At 39.4% G+C, this 17,067-nt stretch overlaps 1 protein-coding gene and 1 long non-coding RNA gene across 6 annotated transcripts in view; one reads left to right on the top strand and one right to left on the bottom strand.

Annotated features, from left to right (window-relative positions):
• The window catches only part of GRHL1 (grainyhead like transcription factor 1), a 63,757-nt gene that overhangs the window by 28,015 nt on the left and 18,675 nt on the right, over positions 1-17,067 (bottom strand). The gene's annotated exons all lie outside the window — the stretch shown is intronic.
• On the top strand, positions 314-9,709 carry LOC120302900. Its single transcript, XR_005555263.1, has 2 exons — positions 314-7,013; positions 9,556-9,709. It is a non-coding gene; the product is annotated as an uncharacterized LOC120302900 (long non-coding RNA).

The following is a 17,067-nucleotide window of genomic DNA, read 5'->3' as shown; positions in this document are numbered from 1 at the left end:
TGGTGGTTTACAAAAAGCGAGGATAAGAGAGGTGTTTCAGCAAACTTTGAGAAAGCCGTCTAAAACAGTGGTTCTCAACCTGTGGGTCGGGACCCCATTTGGGGTCGAACAACCATTTCACGGGGGTCGCCAAACAACGCTGTCCGCCATTTTTTTCTCCTTTTCCTTAGCTGTGCTACTCCCTTTTATTCTATTGGCTTTTGAAAGCCAATAGAATAGACTCTCTTGAACAGAGTCTAATTCTATTGGCTTTCAAAAGCCAATAGGAATTGTCCAGGCTCTCTCTGCCCTGATGAGCCCGCCAAAAGTCTCATTCTGCAAATGGTGCTGCACCAGTTGAGTAGTCCTCGACTTACAACCGGTTGGGGGTCGCGGCATTAAAAAGGTTGAGAACCACTGGTCTAAAATAAGTTTCTGTTTTTAAAATTGGATTAACAAAACATGCAATGATAGGAGTATTTTGAGTCACGTGAATAGCCTCATAGCTTTTTTTTTTTTAAAGCGAAATTAAGAAAATGGATGCTTTTGAGTGGGGAAAGAATCTTGAATCTGTGTTTTGAAGGAAAAAAAAAAAGCTAGGTAATTATGCTAGGTATTTCCCACCCAAAAGTTGCTGAAGAATCATGCAGCTGGTGAAGTTGTACAGCCTGTACAGCAAGATTCCTATTATGATAGTCTTTCTGGTTTTAGAGGACTATTCCGCATTCTTAGATATATGAAAATTGGCTTGTGGGTTTTGATAAACATTTTCTATCATTTGCTCCTCAAATGCGGATTTAGGAAGGGGGAGACTATATACAAGTGTACATGCTGATGCATTTTGAGGTCCTACTTGTGCAGACAGATCTGACAATTCTTGAGAAACTCAGATATCCACAGGGCATTTATTATTGGAAAATTGCTCAATGCACGCACATAAGAACTGCTACATGCATGGCATCATTATCCTTCACAGAATAAGAAAAGAGGAGACCTTGGAGAAGCTTATACACTACTCTATCACACTGTGACCAGAGATACTACATTTCAAAAACAAAATTAAAGAGTTCAAAATATCTTAAGATGCCTGCAAGTATTTTCTGCAGAGATGAACATAAATTTGTCTCATTACACACTCATTTATTTTTCTCTTGGGACACTGGAGGGAGGTCAAGTCGAATATGAGAAAGCAAACAAAAAAGGGGGTAAAACTATCAGTCTGTTGTTCGACTGTCATTTTTACTTTAAGAACAGCCAATAAACACTAAACAAAGCTTGCCCCTCTCGCTGTTCTTGATAAATCCTCCCATAAAGAAATACTGAATGACTCCTATTCCTCTTCAAGAAGGAGAAAAAAACATCATTCAAGTTAACCCCCAGCATCACCATCACTTTACTGCACAAAATGTGTGGAGAATTTGGAAAGGACACCTATGCACAATCCAGATTTAACTTTAGAGATGCTTTCCCTAAATGTGAGCCCTTCTGCTGTACATTACCTGTACTAGGATTTCAATTTATGCAGGTTTATGACTATAATTACACGTTTGACTGATTGATCAATTTCTGGAGCTGCCTTCCCTGTCAATATAGCTCACAGAAAGTTCCTGTAGCACTTTTGAGAAAGTAGCTGAACTAAAAGAAATTAGATCTACCAAAATTTTAAAGCATCTCTCACAAGATGGTAATATGTAAAACAGGGACAGTGGTTTACCAGAAAAAAACAGTCATAGATACACAGCATTCTGTGAAAACCTAATGGAAGAACAGCATCTGTAACACCAAGAGAAAAATATCAAGAGCATTATTCAGGAATTAACAGAGGTAAATTAATATGCCATAAGTCTGCCTAGGTAAGTGGGTGTGTTCGCTTTATAATATTTTTCCCACACTTAAGAATGATGAGAATTATTCATTCAATGAGTTTTAATAAATGGGAATTATACTCCTGTACCTCTATCAAATTGCCTAGAAATATCATGTCAGCAGATCTAGTGTGGATAATTCCATGGGAGATATTTTGTACACTTAGCAGATCTAGGAAGTAGTTGATACAATCTAGGCTACAATTTTTTTTAGCAGCAGCCAAAGGGAAACATGAAAGAATATATTCATTAACAATCACTGTATTCCATAAGTAACCTTTGAGAGGAATTTTAATGTAGACGGAGAACCAGAAATCTATTTTTGTTAGTCTGCATTAGACAGGAGGCATATGGGTGGCTTAATTAGGATTGTTAGGAAAAGAAAATCCAACTGGAACTTGGAAAATGGTTGACCTATTGTAAAAGTCAATTTGGATTGGTCAAAAGGTAAAGTCAATGCTCTATTAGCAGTTAGACAGCTCATGTAATTGGTGAGATTTTTAAACTATGAAAAAATCTGTCAGACAATTGGAATATAAGCATTTGAATTGGTTGTTCTTGAAGGGAGCACAGGAAACTTTCTAGTTTGAGGGAAATTTGATGGGAAAAGATCGTGAGGCCAAAGCTGAAAACAAAAGAAGCTCATGAGGGATTTATTAGAGGTTAAATGTTCAAAGAAAAAGATAATGAACTTGGGACAGTTCTGTTAAGTTACAAGTATAATCAAGTATATTCAGTAAAAATTAACTACCTTAACTTTGAGGAAAATGTTTTATCCCCATGGTAAACAAGGGGACAGATAATAGACAGGTGACAGATAGACAAATATATAGACAGACAATCAACCAACCAGAAAAATTCTCTTGCCAATGCAATTAAAGCTTGGTAAAACTGAGGGTTTTTTTTTTTTGGGAGAGCAGCTACATATGATTGAAAGAAAATTATCCACTGAACTAGGTTTCAAAGGTTGTTGTTCATAGCGAGGAAACCTATTTGGAGTCTTCCAGATACAGGCAAGCAGTTTCCCGGTAAGAAAGATGGACAGCCTATAAAAAAAATGATGCTTGCAAGATATTTGACAATCCAGTGCCATGACCTGTCGAAATAAACTTTAATTATGAAGATTCTTTTCACATAACCCACACTCAGACTAATGTTGTCATCTATGAAAAGAGAGTGAGTGAATAAACACAGTTTATGGGAAACTTCTGGGTGACGCATGGCCCCTCCCTTGTCTTCCTCACAATCTGGGCCAAGCTGGAGGGCCTGAGGGGAGCTCAGCTCCAAAACACCTGCCTTTTATCCCTGGAAGAAAGTGCAGACAGCTGATCTTGTACTCGGTCTACCAGTAGTAGGGACTCTGGCAGTAGAAGCCAACTGCTTTGGACCCAGCCTTTAAAGGTGCTCCTCCCTGCAGGGCAAGGAAGAACTACAAGGCCTGTTTCAAGGAACTAAGAAAGTTGCTTCAAAGCCCTGATGCCTCATTCCTGCGAGGCAGGGCTTGGCTCCTGCCCCAATTTAAATGACGTTCAGCCCATGGGAGAGAGTCTAGGCCAGAATCCACCCCTTGGGCCTGGCTGTTTCTCACTCTTGATTGAAGTAAAGGTTGCAAGCTTTATTCAGCAAACCGATCAGTTAGGATTGCATATATACACAGATAATCCTATGCACACATCCTACACAGTAGGTCATGCCAAACTCCCTAAGATTGATTTCTGAGTAAACACATTTGATGTGTTATGATTAAAACTGCCATATATTTTCCAGAGATTAAACCTTGCTGAATTCAAACAAGCTTCTTCTCTGGTGTAAACCCTGAACAGAACTGGGTTGCCTGGCTTTGGTGGTGGGAGTTATAAATCTTATTCATTTTGGAGATTATATTGGCTAGAGCATGTTGCAATTAGACTAGAATTAAAGCACACACAGGTGCCTTATAAGGAAAAAAAAGATTACTAGCTGGTTAAACTGCAGCTTCTCATACATCTTCATTATCTAAGAAGGGCAAAGTTATGAAAGCTAACTAGCTTTAGCTAATTAAACATATTGTGGTTAGCTATCAGTTTCCTGTTGCTTGTCTCCCAAATAATTGGAATTGCATCCTATCAGGCATTTTTCTTTTTTTATTAAGGCATAGAGATTCAAAGCAGCAGAAAAGAATTCAGCACAGAGAGATCCATGATAGGCAAGGATTTTTAGTGGTTCAGTTTGAAGAGCAGCAGCCATTTCATAAGATTGTAGATCTTTAGAGAGGAAACTGGGAAGATAACAGGTCATTTCATTGAATGCTAAGGTGATAGCTCATATGGCTCTTTAACTATTTTTATTCCAGATGGATGCTGATAGCTGTATTATAACTATGGCAGAATTTGACTTTTTTTTTCTCTTCCCTCATCATCCCATTTTTCTTTTGTGTTAGGCCTTCTACCTGTAAGCCTAGGCAAGTAAGAAGAGACTGCTTTGCATGTGGAAATATTTTTACTTGTTCTTTAGCTGGAAAATGCCATAAGTTAACAGATGACCCAAAAAACGTATTAAGAGAGAGCAATCTAATAAAACCTGTGCTGAACACCTAGAAGTTTGAAAGCATGCAAATGTGAGTAGATTAATGGGTACCACTTCGATGGGAAGGTAACAGTGTTCCATGCACTTTTGGCATATAGCCATGCGTATCACATGATCACAGAAACTGTCTTCGGACAATGCTAGCTCCCTCAGCTATGAAACAGAGACGAGCACTGTGCCATAGGGTTGGACACAACTGGACAGGGAAACTTTTACCTTTTAAAAAAAAATTACATTTCAAATGGAAATGGGAAAGGAGGGAACAATGCACAAAGATCAGCTACTCAAAGCAATGATCAGAAGACTGTGAACTGCAAATACAAGGAAGAAGGAACAAGAGGTTGCAATCCTCTGAACGGTTATTCTCGGCACATTCCACTGAACACATTAGAATTTATTTTCAAAGAAATGTGTAGAAGACTGCTAATGCCTGTGCCACAGTCTGAATTATTACAAATGCCAAGTGTGACTGACTCATCCATATGTCTCTCACTTAGTTTCATTCTAACCAAACTGGTTTTGCAGACAAAAGGGGCAACTCCTTATTTTGAAGATCCATGTGACTGAGTGTGTCACGAGAAAAAACATCCTTACAGCTGTAAGTGACCTCATAATCTAAAGGAGTACATTGATATAATCAATGTATTAATTGTAATAATTGAGCTGCTTTCCTCCATTTTTACTTTTAAGAGAGTCCTACATGATTCTAAATAATTCTATAACACAGAGGAGAAGCCTGAAACTGTTCCCAGCATCCTATCTGTTTCTCTGGGGACTGCACTGCTGAAATCTATTCACAAAATGGCCACATTTTGACAGCACATTTTCTCTCTCTCTTTGGTGCCAGGGTCAGGGCTGGAATGAAAACAGAAAGCCTCTGAGAAGTTACATTGCTTCAGACCCTCCATTTAATAAAAACTCCCAAACTGTGCCACATTGATCAGCAAAATAACTAAATTTTATCAGTACAATTTTTGAGTTAAAGTCAAATACAAATGAAAATTGGAGCAGAGGTCCTCTGAGAGATGAATTGTTCTAATTTCTACCTTTTAAGTGTTCACAATGGTGAAAAGAAAATGTTAGGCCCGCTTTATTTGATGATGTCAGCACATCACTGGAGGTCTAATCCAGCCTGCCAACTAGTCAGAATTTGCAGCTTTTTGACAGAGAGGGAGTTACCCACCCTGTGCCACAGGTGGGTTGGAGTTGTATCTATATGTACAGGTAGTTCTCAACTTACAACTGTTTGTTTAGTGACTGAAATTACAACAGCACTGAAAAAAGCGACTTATGATTTGTCACACATGTGACTATTGTAGCATCCCCATGGTCACATGATCAAATTCCGACACTTGACAACAAACTCATATTAATGATGGTTGGAGTGTCCCGGGCTCATGGGATCACCTTTGCAACCTTCTGACAAGCAAAGCCAGTGGGGAAGACAAATTCACTTAACAATTGTGTTACTAACTTAACTTATGGAGTGATTCACTTAACTACTGTAGGAAGAAAGGTCATAAAATGGGGGACAACTCAATTAACAAATGTCTCATTTAGCAACATAAATTTTGGGCTCAATTGTGGTCGTAGGTTGAGGACTGCCTGTATAGCATTATAATAGTTGGTTGTGGATGACCATTGTGCCACAGGATGGTACTTGAATTCTTCTAATCAGGACCAGGAGCAATACTGGGGAGCAGTTGCCAAAATCCTAAACTCAATAGCCCAGGAAAGATGCCATTTGGCCAATCCACTGGGCCATGACATGTCCTTTGGTTCCTCTGAATGTACCTCTAAGGATTCGACATTGCGTTGATAAGAAAAAATGTAGGAAATTATAAGATTCAAAATCCACCCAGTAGTAACAGATAAAGCAAAATAAGATCTGTCATTGCAGGTTCTTCCAACCATTTTTTAGGTGACTCCTCAATCAGCTTTATAGAGAATACAAATAATCCACTAAAGCCATTTGTCTGGATGATGCATTTGTCCCTAAGACAGCCAAGTCATCTGTATCAGATCAATGATACCGGCCATGAAGATATGAAAGTCTGAGCATTTTCTAGCCTCTTAGCAGCTCCCATTTGCTTTCTGGATTTCCATGCCATTCTGAAAAATCTTTCTACACAAGGTTGTGCCTGCAAGGACAATTCAGCCCCATTGCTAGTTGGTAATACAAGTCAGATCCATTTTATTTCATTTTTAAGCTTACAGTGGTAGATCAACTATTGGGAAGGAGGGATTAAAAATAAGGGGTTTTTCCATATCGGGCTACAGTGCCTCTTAAACAGGAACTCCTTCCCTTTCTTCCTGCTCTCTCCCGCACAGCCAGACTGTTGGGTCTCTGTGCCAACCCAAGATAAGTTTCTTCTGGGCTGCAAGGAATAAGCAAACTGTGTTGCACTAACTCAGAATCCTTGGTCTCTTCTTTCCCTATTTCAGGTTTTCCCAACTGTGGCAACTTTCAGGCATGTGGACTTCAACTCCCAGAATTCACCAGCCAGCCAATCTATTGCCTAACTTTGTCCAATCTGCTATACTTTGTCCAATCTGAAGTAACTGGTTTAAGACTACCATCACAATCAAGAGAGAAACAATCAAGTGAGGATGAGATTTGTGGTTGATGATGCCTAATTCTATCAGTTTCCTCTACCACAGTGTTTCTCAACCTTGACAATTTTAAGGCATGTGGACTTCAACTCCCAGAATTCCACAGCCAGCATTGCTGGCTGTGGAATTCTGGGAGTTGAAGTCCACATGCCTTAAAATTGTCAAGGTTGAGAAACACTGCAAGTCTACCACATGCCGAGCAAAGCAGTTTTTGGAAAAAATGATAGTGGGCCCCATTCAGAGGAAAGTCTCTGTTCTGCCCTACTCTATATCTGCTTTTTATATTACAATATCCAATTTTGGGAAATCAACAGGTCCATGTGTTTAAAAATGTGAAATACATTCCCCATGATTTAAAAATTAAATTTAAAATATTATTTTAAAATGATTAAAAAGGGATGATCAGCAAATGTCTGAGGTTGTCTATATAAGAAATCTGAATATTCTTTTAACTCACATGATTTGGTCTTGTTTTGGTTTGTTTTGGTTTCAAATTAATACCTACATTAATATAACTTTGGAAAGAAACATTGTATTTAAGGAGTTCAATATGACACTGAACTATATTCTAAATCGTGCAATTTGTTATCTCACGCAGACTTTGACTCTTTTAAGTGGGGTACAGTGAAGAGGATAATTCTATGTAGCTAGAGAAGAAAGTCTCCTTCCTTGTTTTATTTATTTATTTATTTTTAAAATTTATAAGCCGCCCCACTCCCGAAGGACTCTGGGCGGCTAACAATAAAAAACACATAAAACATAACAAAACAACAATACACAAACAATCATCCAGGGGTAAGGTTTTATAAACCCCAGGCCTGCCAGAAAAGCCAGGTCTTAAGTAGCTTACGGAAGACCAACAGGGTGGGAGCGGTCCTAATCTCCGGGGGGAGCTGATTCCAAAGCGTGGGCGCCATCACAGAGAAGGCCCTCCTCCGCGGCCCCACCAAATGGCACTGCTTGGCCGACGGGGCCTGAAGGAGGCCCAGCCTGTGGGATCTAACCGGACAAAGGGAACTATGAGGTAGCAGGCGGTCTCGCAAATAGCCTGGCCCTGAGCCATATAGGGCTTTAAAGGTAATGACCAACACCTTGAATTGGACCCGGAAACCAATAGGCAACCAGTGCAGCTCACGGAGGATAGGTGTAACATGGGTGTATCGAGGAGGAATGGGTCCAGCATATTAATTTGTTATCTATTTTTGAAAAGGATTTAGGTTCTAAAAATAAGGTGATACAGTACTCTGTTATAGGATAAATTTAATGACTTGTACGTATAGAAATTCCATATAGGTATTTATACCATAGTGATCATTCTTTCTATTAACTAGATATTAGATTTTGTTATATGTAGTTCATTTTAATTACTATAACACATTCAGAGTTCTTTCTTTCTTTTCTTTCTTTCTTTTTCTCTTTTCTTTTCCTTTGGACAGGGATTGCCTTTGAACCAGTGTTGACTCTGGCAACTGCCTAAACTAGTTCTTACAATTCTCTTGGCAAGATTTTCAGAAGTGGCTTGCCATGAGCATTTTTTTTTGCCTAGGATTGCAGGGGAGTATCCGGCCCAAGGTCACCCAGCTGGATTTGTGACTAAGGCAGGAGTAGAACTCCAGTCTCTAACCTGATGCCTTTACCACTACCCTAAATTGGCTCTCTTCATGATATAATCACTATTTAACATGGTGTGGAGTTTTTTTCCTCTTACAAAGTTTGCACTAAGGAATGGAATTTGGCTTACATAAGTAGTCCTTGACTTGTGATTGTTCAAAGTTCCAACGGACTCTGAAAAAGCTACTTACAACCCAAATTCAAATTCATGTCTGAGTCCCCTCCCCCATCATGTGACTGCATTTTGGGCACTCTGCAACTGCCTGCATTTATGGCTGTTTGCAGCACCCAATGATATAGAATTTCTCAGTCCGTGTTTCCAACAGGTGTGATGGTCTTTTCCAGCAAGGGTCTTTTGATTTGCACACACCCTCTGCTGGGCAAAAGAACACACAACAAGATCTACAATTTAGACATTGACAAACTGATGACGATAATCATCTGGAGTAATAGCTTCATTTCTCCTATGAGATAGATATAAACAAGTGTGATGGTATATATTCCAACACTTTTATCTCTCTCTTACCCCTAGCTTTGCAAAGAAGCTAACAAAGAAGCTATCAAAACTAAGGAGCCCGCCATTCAAGAATTCAAACCAACAGAAGACATTTCAAGGAGAAAGACAACCTAGCTTTTAGTCCATACATTTTTAGAAGCTTATTGCCACAAGTTTCACCTCAGGCTAATTATTTGGAAACCTGCAACTATGGTTAGAAAAATGAGAGCACTGTGGGCTTGTTTTCAAACCCACTACAAAATGATGAAGCAATAATCTGCTGTAAGATGCCAAATGCCCATGAGATACAAACCTTGTAATGAGAAAAGTGGGAATAGTTGAGGAGGAAAAAGACAGTGAAAAAGATCAATATTATACACCACTTTAAGAACCAGGCTATAAATATGTTTGTATTTACTTTTACAGAATTGCTTTTCTCAACTTGGTGCTGGCTATATCACTGAAGGATAGCATCTTGGAGTAAGCTGCCCTATGGACTGTCATGTATCTTTCCTGATTTGTCTTTATTCTCAGTAAGTCGTTTGACCTTCCTTTCTAATTAAATTCATATTATATCTGTTTTCCTTCTGTTCTCCATTTTGTAACCTAGTTGACTTTGACTAATTTTGAAAAGGCAAAGTGGGGTGTAACTTACTTAGTAGCTGAGTGGGAGATCATTAGGAAAGTTAAGGATTACAGGCTAAGCTGAGAAGTCCGAAATAAACACAGCAGAAGGAAGCAGTAAGAAACCATTTCCAGATGGTTGCCAAGAGCCTATATGGAGATCAAGCTCATCTCAAAGGACTGCTTATCTTTTTATTTCCTAGCCGGTTCTTCCACTCATCTCCAAAGCAGCACTGAATTCATACCTGCCACACATTTGTGCCAATCTAACAATGGTGCTAAATGAAGTTTCTCCAAACTAAATGATGGCTCTGCAGCCAATTCATAATATCCTTTAATGCAAAACTTGTTATCGTGATTTGCCACACAAGAAATGTAGTAAGAACCTCACTTAAAGTCAGCTTTTCTCTCTGCTTTCACAGCACCACAGCACCACATAAAAGTCTTTGTCTGGTAATTAAAAATAAATAAATGGAGCAGTCAAATGAACCATGTAATGAAAATAGTAGAAATTGGCTAGATCTCTTCCTGATAAGATCAGAGTGCTAAGAAAGAATTGCTGCTCTGTCTACCAGTAATCTGATCAAGAATCACTGTCAAATCTGTTCTCTCTGAAGGAGGAGGAAATAAGAAACACAGCAGTCCAAAATAGTTATGGGAAATCGGTTTTTGCTTCCTGCTATTTGATAATATTATAAGATCAAACTCAGTTAGAATCCTTTTTTAAAAAAAATACTTGATCATTTTGACAAAGAAAAGGGGAATATTTATTACTGTTCTGCAGCAGCCTTTCCTAACACTTGGACGCCAATACTATTTGACCACAAGTCCTATAATTCCCAGCCAGAAAATATAGTCAAGGATGATTGCTACTTTCAGCAAAATATAGAAACAGAAAATGGGAAAGGATGTTCAACAACATCATACTTTTTTGAAGTAAAGACCATATTTCTGCAAAAAAGGATCAATGGACTGCTCCTATGAGTCTTTACAATTAGGCCAATCTATGTATATAAAACTCCAATATACACATTTCACTATAACAAACAGCTATTTTAATTCCTTCAACTAAGGACATTAGGATGGTATAATGAAATATCTCAACTATCTCAATTTTATCAATATACCTACAGAATGTTTGAGGAGAGAGGATTGCTACCAGTATGTTCATTGGTAGTATAGGAGAAGGACAGGCAGAGCCTGAGGGCAGAGTCAAGAGAGGAATCAGCCTGGAATCATTACGTTCTAAGTCCAACCCCTCTTGAATTAACCCTTACTAGTGTCCATTTAGTGTTGAACGTTAGTTGACTAGATTCCTATGTATAGGCATGAGCAATAAATCAGCTTTAGAATTTAATGTGTGGTCCTGACTCTTCACACCTGACAGGTAGTAAGCAATTGATAGATTGATCCTGGGACATCGTGGGGACAACCTTGATGACATGAAACCCAAACCCCTTCATTTCTCTCAAAGGCTCTGAATCATCATCTCACCCTTATCCACCATCTTGCGAGGTCTCACCCTAGCTGACATGAAAAAAAAGAACACAGGAATTATGTTGGCCATGTTACAGATCATTCTCGTTCATATGTACACATAATTTAGGATTAGACTGTCCACCTGCAAACTTGTACCACCACCCCCAACTTATAGTAAGCCTCATATAATATGTACAATGGTTTATAACTGAATAGGTATGTGTAGAATTGCAGCGCAACATGTACATTTTTGGTCATCGATGCCCATGCTCCTTCCACTATTAACTTACAGTGTAGCACTTACATATTCTGCCAGCATTTAGAAGGTTTCAAGCATCCTGCAGCTACCTTATCAAGATGGATTATTTGTTTGCTAGACTTTGGTGTATTCTACCTGTTCTCAGAGTTTATTTAAGAGGCACACCAGATGAATTTGCATGATGCAGAAATGAACAAATAGGTGGTTCTTTCAACTTGGGCTCCAATGACTACCGAATTTCAATTATCCCTAAAAAAGGTAGTTTGGTTAAAAAAAAATGGCCAATACAGGTGAATACCATGTTTTAGCTTGCCATGCGTTTGATATCTGCTTCACAATTATGCCATTTTAAGCATCAGCATATGCTGACGTACTGGAAGGATAAACACATCGGGCTTACATGATGAGGAGGGAATATTTATTTAGCAATAAAATTTGGAACTGCTTCATGCCCATCCCCTAATCACCTCCTCCTTTGCCCACAAATCCTTCCTTAAAGAGTCCCCTGCCAAATTCAACTGTGAAAGCCTTCCATTTCCTCTCTTCTGAACATTTGCCCGGATCATCTGTCAGGTGCAGCTAAGAAAAGGGCAACCATCTTGTGATTCTCATGTTTTCTGAAGCATTCAAAGTGGGGGGGGTGGAGATTGGGGCGGGGGGTGTGAGAGGCAGGGAACATACGCAAAAGAGGCTTTCCTTATGTCCTTGCTTGACTGTTAAGGAATACATTGCTCAGTCTTCACTGTCTCCTACCTCACCCAACTTTTTTACATGTAAGTGGCTTTAATTCATTTTTTTTTATTTGTATCTTGCCTTTATTGTTTTTACAAACAACTCAAGGTGGCAAACATATCCAACACACCTTCCTCCTCCCATTTTCCACACAACAACAACCCTGTGAAGTGAGTTGGGCTGAGAGATTGGCCCAAAGTCATCCAGCTGGCTTTCTTGGCTAAGGTGGAACTTGAACTCATGATCTCTCACTTTCTAGCCCAGTACTTTGGACATTTTATTTTATTTATTTTATTTATTTATGAGACTTATATACCGCTTTAAGTGCAAGCACTCTCTAAGCGATGTACACCAGTAAGCAATGTATACATATATTTACATTGCCCCCAACAATCTGGGTCCTCATTTTACCTACCCCGGAAGGATAGAAGGCTGAGTCAACCTTGAGCCGGTGAGATTTGAACCGCTGACCTGCTGAACACAGTCAGCTAAAGTGGCCTGCAGTACTGCACCCTAACTGCTGCGCCACCTCGGCTCGGACATGACATTTATATAAAGGCCTAGGAGCCTCATAGATTTTGCCAAATAAATATAGTGCATGGCAACAACCTACTGCTCTGTTTGTAAGTATACTTATTAAAAGACACTTAAAAAAACAAAAGTCAAGTGGTAGTGCAGACAGAAATGAAGGGAACAGGTTGAGAGAAAGCGGTTTAACACACCAAGAAAGTGAATTATTCAAAGCTAAAGAGAGATTTTAATCTAGGTACTGTATCAGATTATGATTAATATTTTATGATCACCCTCTAGAAAGACTGACATTGTGGTCCTAAAAACTGTTAGTTGAGAATAGATCCTACTGAAATAGATCCTTCTGACTAACTATGAAAAATATTATCCTCTCAATCAAATATACAATCACTGCCATCAATACTATGGCTCGTGTACATGGAGTACCAGTGATGTTCTATTCTTCGGCAAATAACTCTTGGTCTGAATGTAGTGATGCTATGGAAACCATACTCTTGAGTTCAGGATCTAGAGCAGGGGCAGGCAACCTTGGCTCTTTTATGACTCGTGGATGTCAACTCCCAGAATTCCTGAGCCAGCCACGCTGGCTCAGGAATTCTGAGAGTTGAAGTCCATGACTCATAAAAGAGCCAAGGTTGCCTGCCCCTGCTCTAGAGCAATGTAGGAAAAAGTTATGCATCCAGAAAGGGAAGCTGATTTAAAAGGTAGTCCAACTCCAAATCCCATTTGGTGATACTTGAGAATTAGCTGCTCCTTCTCACCTACAGATTTTGTAAATGTTTCTTTGTTCCAAACCAGAAAGGAGAAGATGCAGAAATGGCTTCTGGAATTCTTCCCAACCCCTTAATAATAGTACTGCACAAGGCCACAAAACAAGGAAGGAAGACAGAGAGGGATTTGGAATGGAGGAATCAGCAATCCCCCCAGACCAGTGTTTCTGAACCTTGACAATTTTAAGGCATGTGGACTTCAACTCCCAGAATTCCACAGCCAGCATTGCTGGCTGTGGAATTCTGGGAGTTGAAGTCCACATGCCTTAAAATTGTCAAGGTTCAGAAACACTGCCCCAGACTGATTGCATCTCCCATAGGAAATCCTATGGGGGATGCAATCAGTCTGGGGGGGTTGCTGATTCCTCCATTCCAAATCCCTCTCTGTCTTCCTTCCTTGTTTTGTGGCCTTGTGCAGTACTATTATTAAGGGGTTGGGAAGAATTCCAGAAGCCATTTCTGCATCTTCTCCTTTCTGGTTTGGAACAAAGAAACATTTACAAAATCTGTAGGTGAGAAGGAGCAGCTAATTCTCAAGTATCACCAAATGGGATTTGGAGTTGGACTTCTGGATTTCTTTTCCCCACAGACCCTGGCCATATCCACCCTATATCCAAATTTCTGTTTTTCTTTTGTTCGTTTCTCTGGCTGCATTTGGTCCCATTTTATTCAATTTTTAAGAAAGTTGTCACAAAGGTGCTTTTTTCAAAAAGGTAACTGTACTTTGTTTTTCCTTGAAGACGTTTTGCTTCTCATCCAAGAGGCTTCTTCAGTTCTGACTGAATGGCGGCGGATGGAAGGATTTAAGTCAGAACTGAAGAAGCTTCTTGGATGAGAAGCGAAACGTCTTCTTATCCAGTTGCGCTTTTGAAAAAAAAAAGCACTTTTGGGACAACCATGATCTGGATGGACTGACAATCTCCATAGACACTTTAAAAAGGTTATTCTGTTGATGCAGAGACAGACATAATTTCTTTCCAACATAAAGCTTCTGTGCTAAATTTTGTTTTGTTTGAGAGAAGATGGGGAATGACATTTGAAGCAGTAGCAGTCTTTCCCCCCCCCAACATACATACGCAGACAGAAATGCATCTTGAAATGCTGTAGTCCAGTGGTTCTCAACCTTTCTAATGCCGCGACCCCATAATACAGTTCCCCATGTTGTGGTGACCCCCAACCACTTATACATCACCGGGTGCCAGGGGCATGGCCAAAGAAAAGGGGGAAAAAATGGCGGACATCCTTGTTTGGTGACCCCCATGAAATAGTTGTTCGACCCCAAATGGGGTCCCGACCCACAGGTTGAGAACCACTGCTGTAGTCCTTCTTGTACACCTGTTACAGGTACTGCAGCTGAGGGAACAGGAAATACAAGGTATACTGGAACTCTACTTTATTGTTATAGGACATAATAGCAGGAGAATCTTGAAAACCTATCAGAGTTTCTCTCCGATACTAAACAGAAGCAGGTCAGGATTATCATGAGTTTTTCTTATTACACCAGGGTTAAACTGAAGTTTACTTAACGCTTCCTTCCTCAAGGTTGTCTCCATATTCCCCTATATGTACACATAGGTATATATACACACAAGGCCAGAATTACTATTCAGAAAGTCTTGGCATACTGGTCATATTCAGGTTGCTATTTTTTTTTTTATTATTATTTAGCAGCTCCTCCTAAATAAAGGAATACACAGAGCCGTGCAAGACAGATTCTTCTTTTGATCTCTAGCAAGAGGCAGACCTTGAAAAAAAACCAGCCCGAAATTCTTCAGGAAGGAAGGCAGTGCTCTTGAAATCCAGTGGCAAATTCAGAGGTTTATTAATGTAAAGAGTATTTAAAAAAAACTAAATAGCTCAGACAGTGACTTTATACACATTTAGTTCCCCATTGCAATTAAATCCTCTATCAGATCAGAATTCTATTAGCTCCAAAGGGATTCCTGGTGAAAAGATCCTTTCCACAGCTGCCTTTTCCATGATCTATACTTGCTCTTCATATGACTCATAGCAGATTAGACAAGCCTTTTCTACCCAAATTCATTCCACATACATTGGTCTTCAATTCACATATTCAGCCAAAAGGAGCAAAGATCTTTGACTATATTGGCTAATGTTTATGGGAATTGGAGAGTAATGCACCTGGACAGGTACCAGTTAAAAACAGCTTCCCTAAGCTATACTTTACTAGAAGAAACCTAGATCACTGCTGCATCTAGGACATGATAGAATTGTCCCAAGACACCTGGTACATTTCAAAACAGTTAAGCCCATCATGAGCATGGATGGGCTTCCAGTGTGAAAGACACCCCCAAATTCTAAGAAATTATTTCAGAATCGTTTGAGAATTCTTTTAATATCTCAAATAATTCTGAATATCTTTTTTTTTTGCCAAAGTTGAGAATATTTTTGAACTAGCCAAGAGATTTTGCCAATCAAAATCAAACTGATGGCTTGGAAAACCCTTCTTAATAGGATAACACAATTTTGGCTATTGTTCATTGATCAAATTTTGCTTCCCTTTTGAACGTCTAATAAATATGAGATTTATTTATTTTTATTAAATTTATATTTAATGAATTTATAATTTTAATTTATATTATATGAGCCAAGGTGGCGCAGCAGTTAGAGTGCAGTACTGTGTTCAGCAGGTCAGCGGTTCAAATCTCACCGGCTCAAGGTTGACTCAGCCTTCCATCCTTCTGGGGTAGGTAAAACGAGGACCCAGATTGTTGGGGGCAATGTAAATATATACATTGCTTACTGGTGTACACCGCTTAGAGAGTGCTTGCACTTAAAAGTGGTATATAAGTCTCATAAATAAATAAATAAATAAATAAATAAATATGCCCCCTGTTCAAGGAGACTCTGAGTGGCAAATTAGGTTACCCAGCATTCCCTGAAAGCTCCATATCAAAACACAGGGAAAGTTCCATAGGTGACATCACCAGAAGTCTATCTAGTGATATCCAAAGAGCAAATGGAAAAATGCAAGGTGACTCCATTCAACTGACATGCAAGGACACTCGGTGGAGGAGATGGACTGTTTGCAGAGGACTACAAGTTCCAGCCTGCAAACACACCTCTGTTTAAACTGAGATGACTGAAAGCTATGTGTTTGAACAAGAACAGCAGTCTCAGATGCTGAACCAACCACCTTGTCTTCTGCTGGAAGAATACCGAAAAGGCCCAATGCACTTTCTGACTCCTGTACATTCATGCTTCTTTGATCAGACTAAATCCAGAGGCAACGGGGGGGGGGGGAGTAGTCAGAAAAGGGTTACCTTTTGGGGGCTTCATGCCATTTCATAATCAAAGCTGTGATGCTTTCATCAGCTTCAAACTTTATTTTCCCAGAAAGCTTTTGGCAATCTTTCAGCAGCTATTTCATCACAGTTTATTTTTAAGAGAGCTACAAGCTTAATTTTATTTTTCTTCCTAGTGTTTTCCAAAAGTGCAGAATCTGCTTTTTTTTTTTTTTTTGTCCAACCAACTATTGATTCATTGGTTGTGACAGGAATTGGCTAACCAGCTTGTCATCCA

Source organism: Crotalus tigris, unplaced genomic scaffold (genome assembly GCF_016545835.1).
Source record: "Crotalus tigris isolate CLP2741 ecotype Arizona unplaced genomic scaffold, ASM1654583v1 scf7180000024439.5362192, whole genome shotgun sequence".
Taxonomy (NCBI): domain Eukaryota; kingdom Metazoa; phylum Chordata; class Lepidosauria; order Squamata; family Viperidae; genus Crotalus; species Crotalus tigris.
The sequence above is the reverse complement of the archived record's forward strand: the minus strand, read 5'-3'. Positions and strand labels throughout refer to the sequence as shown.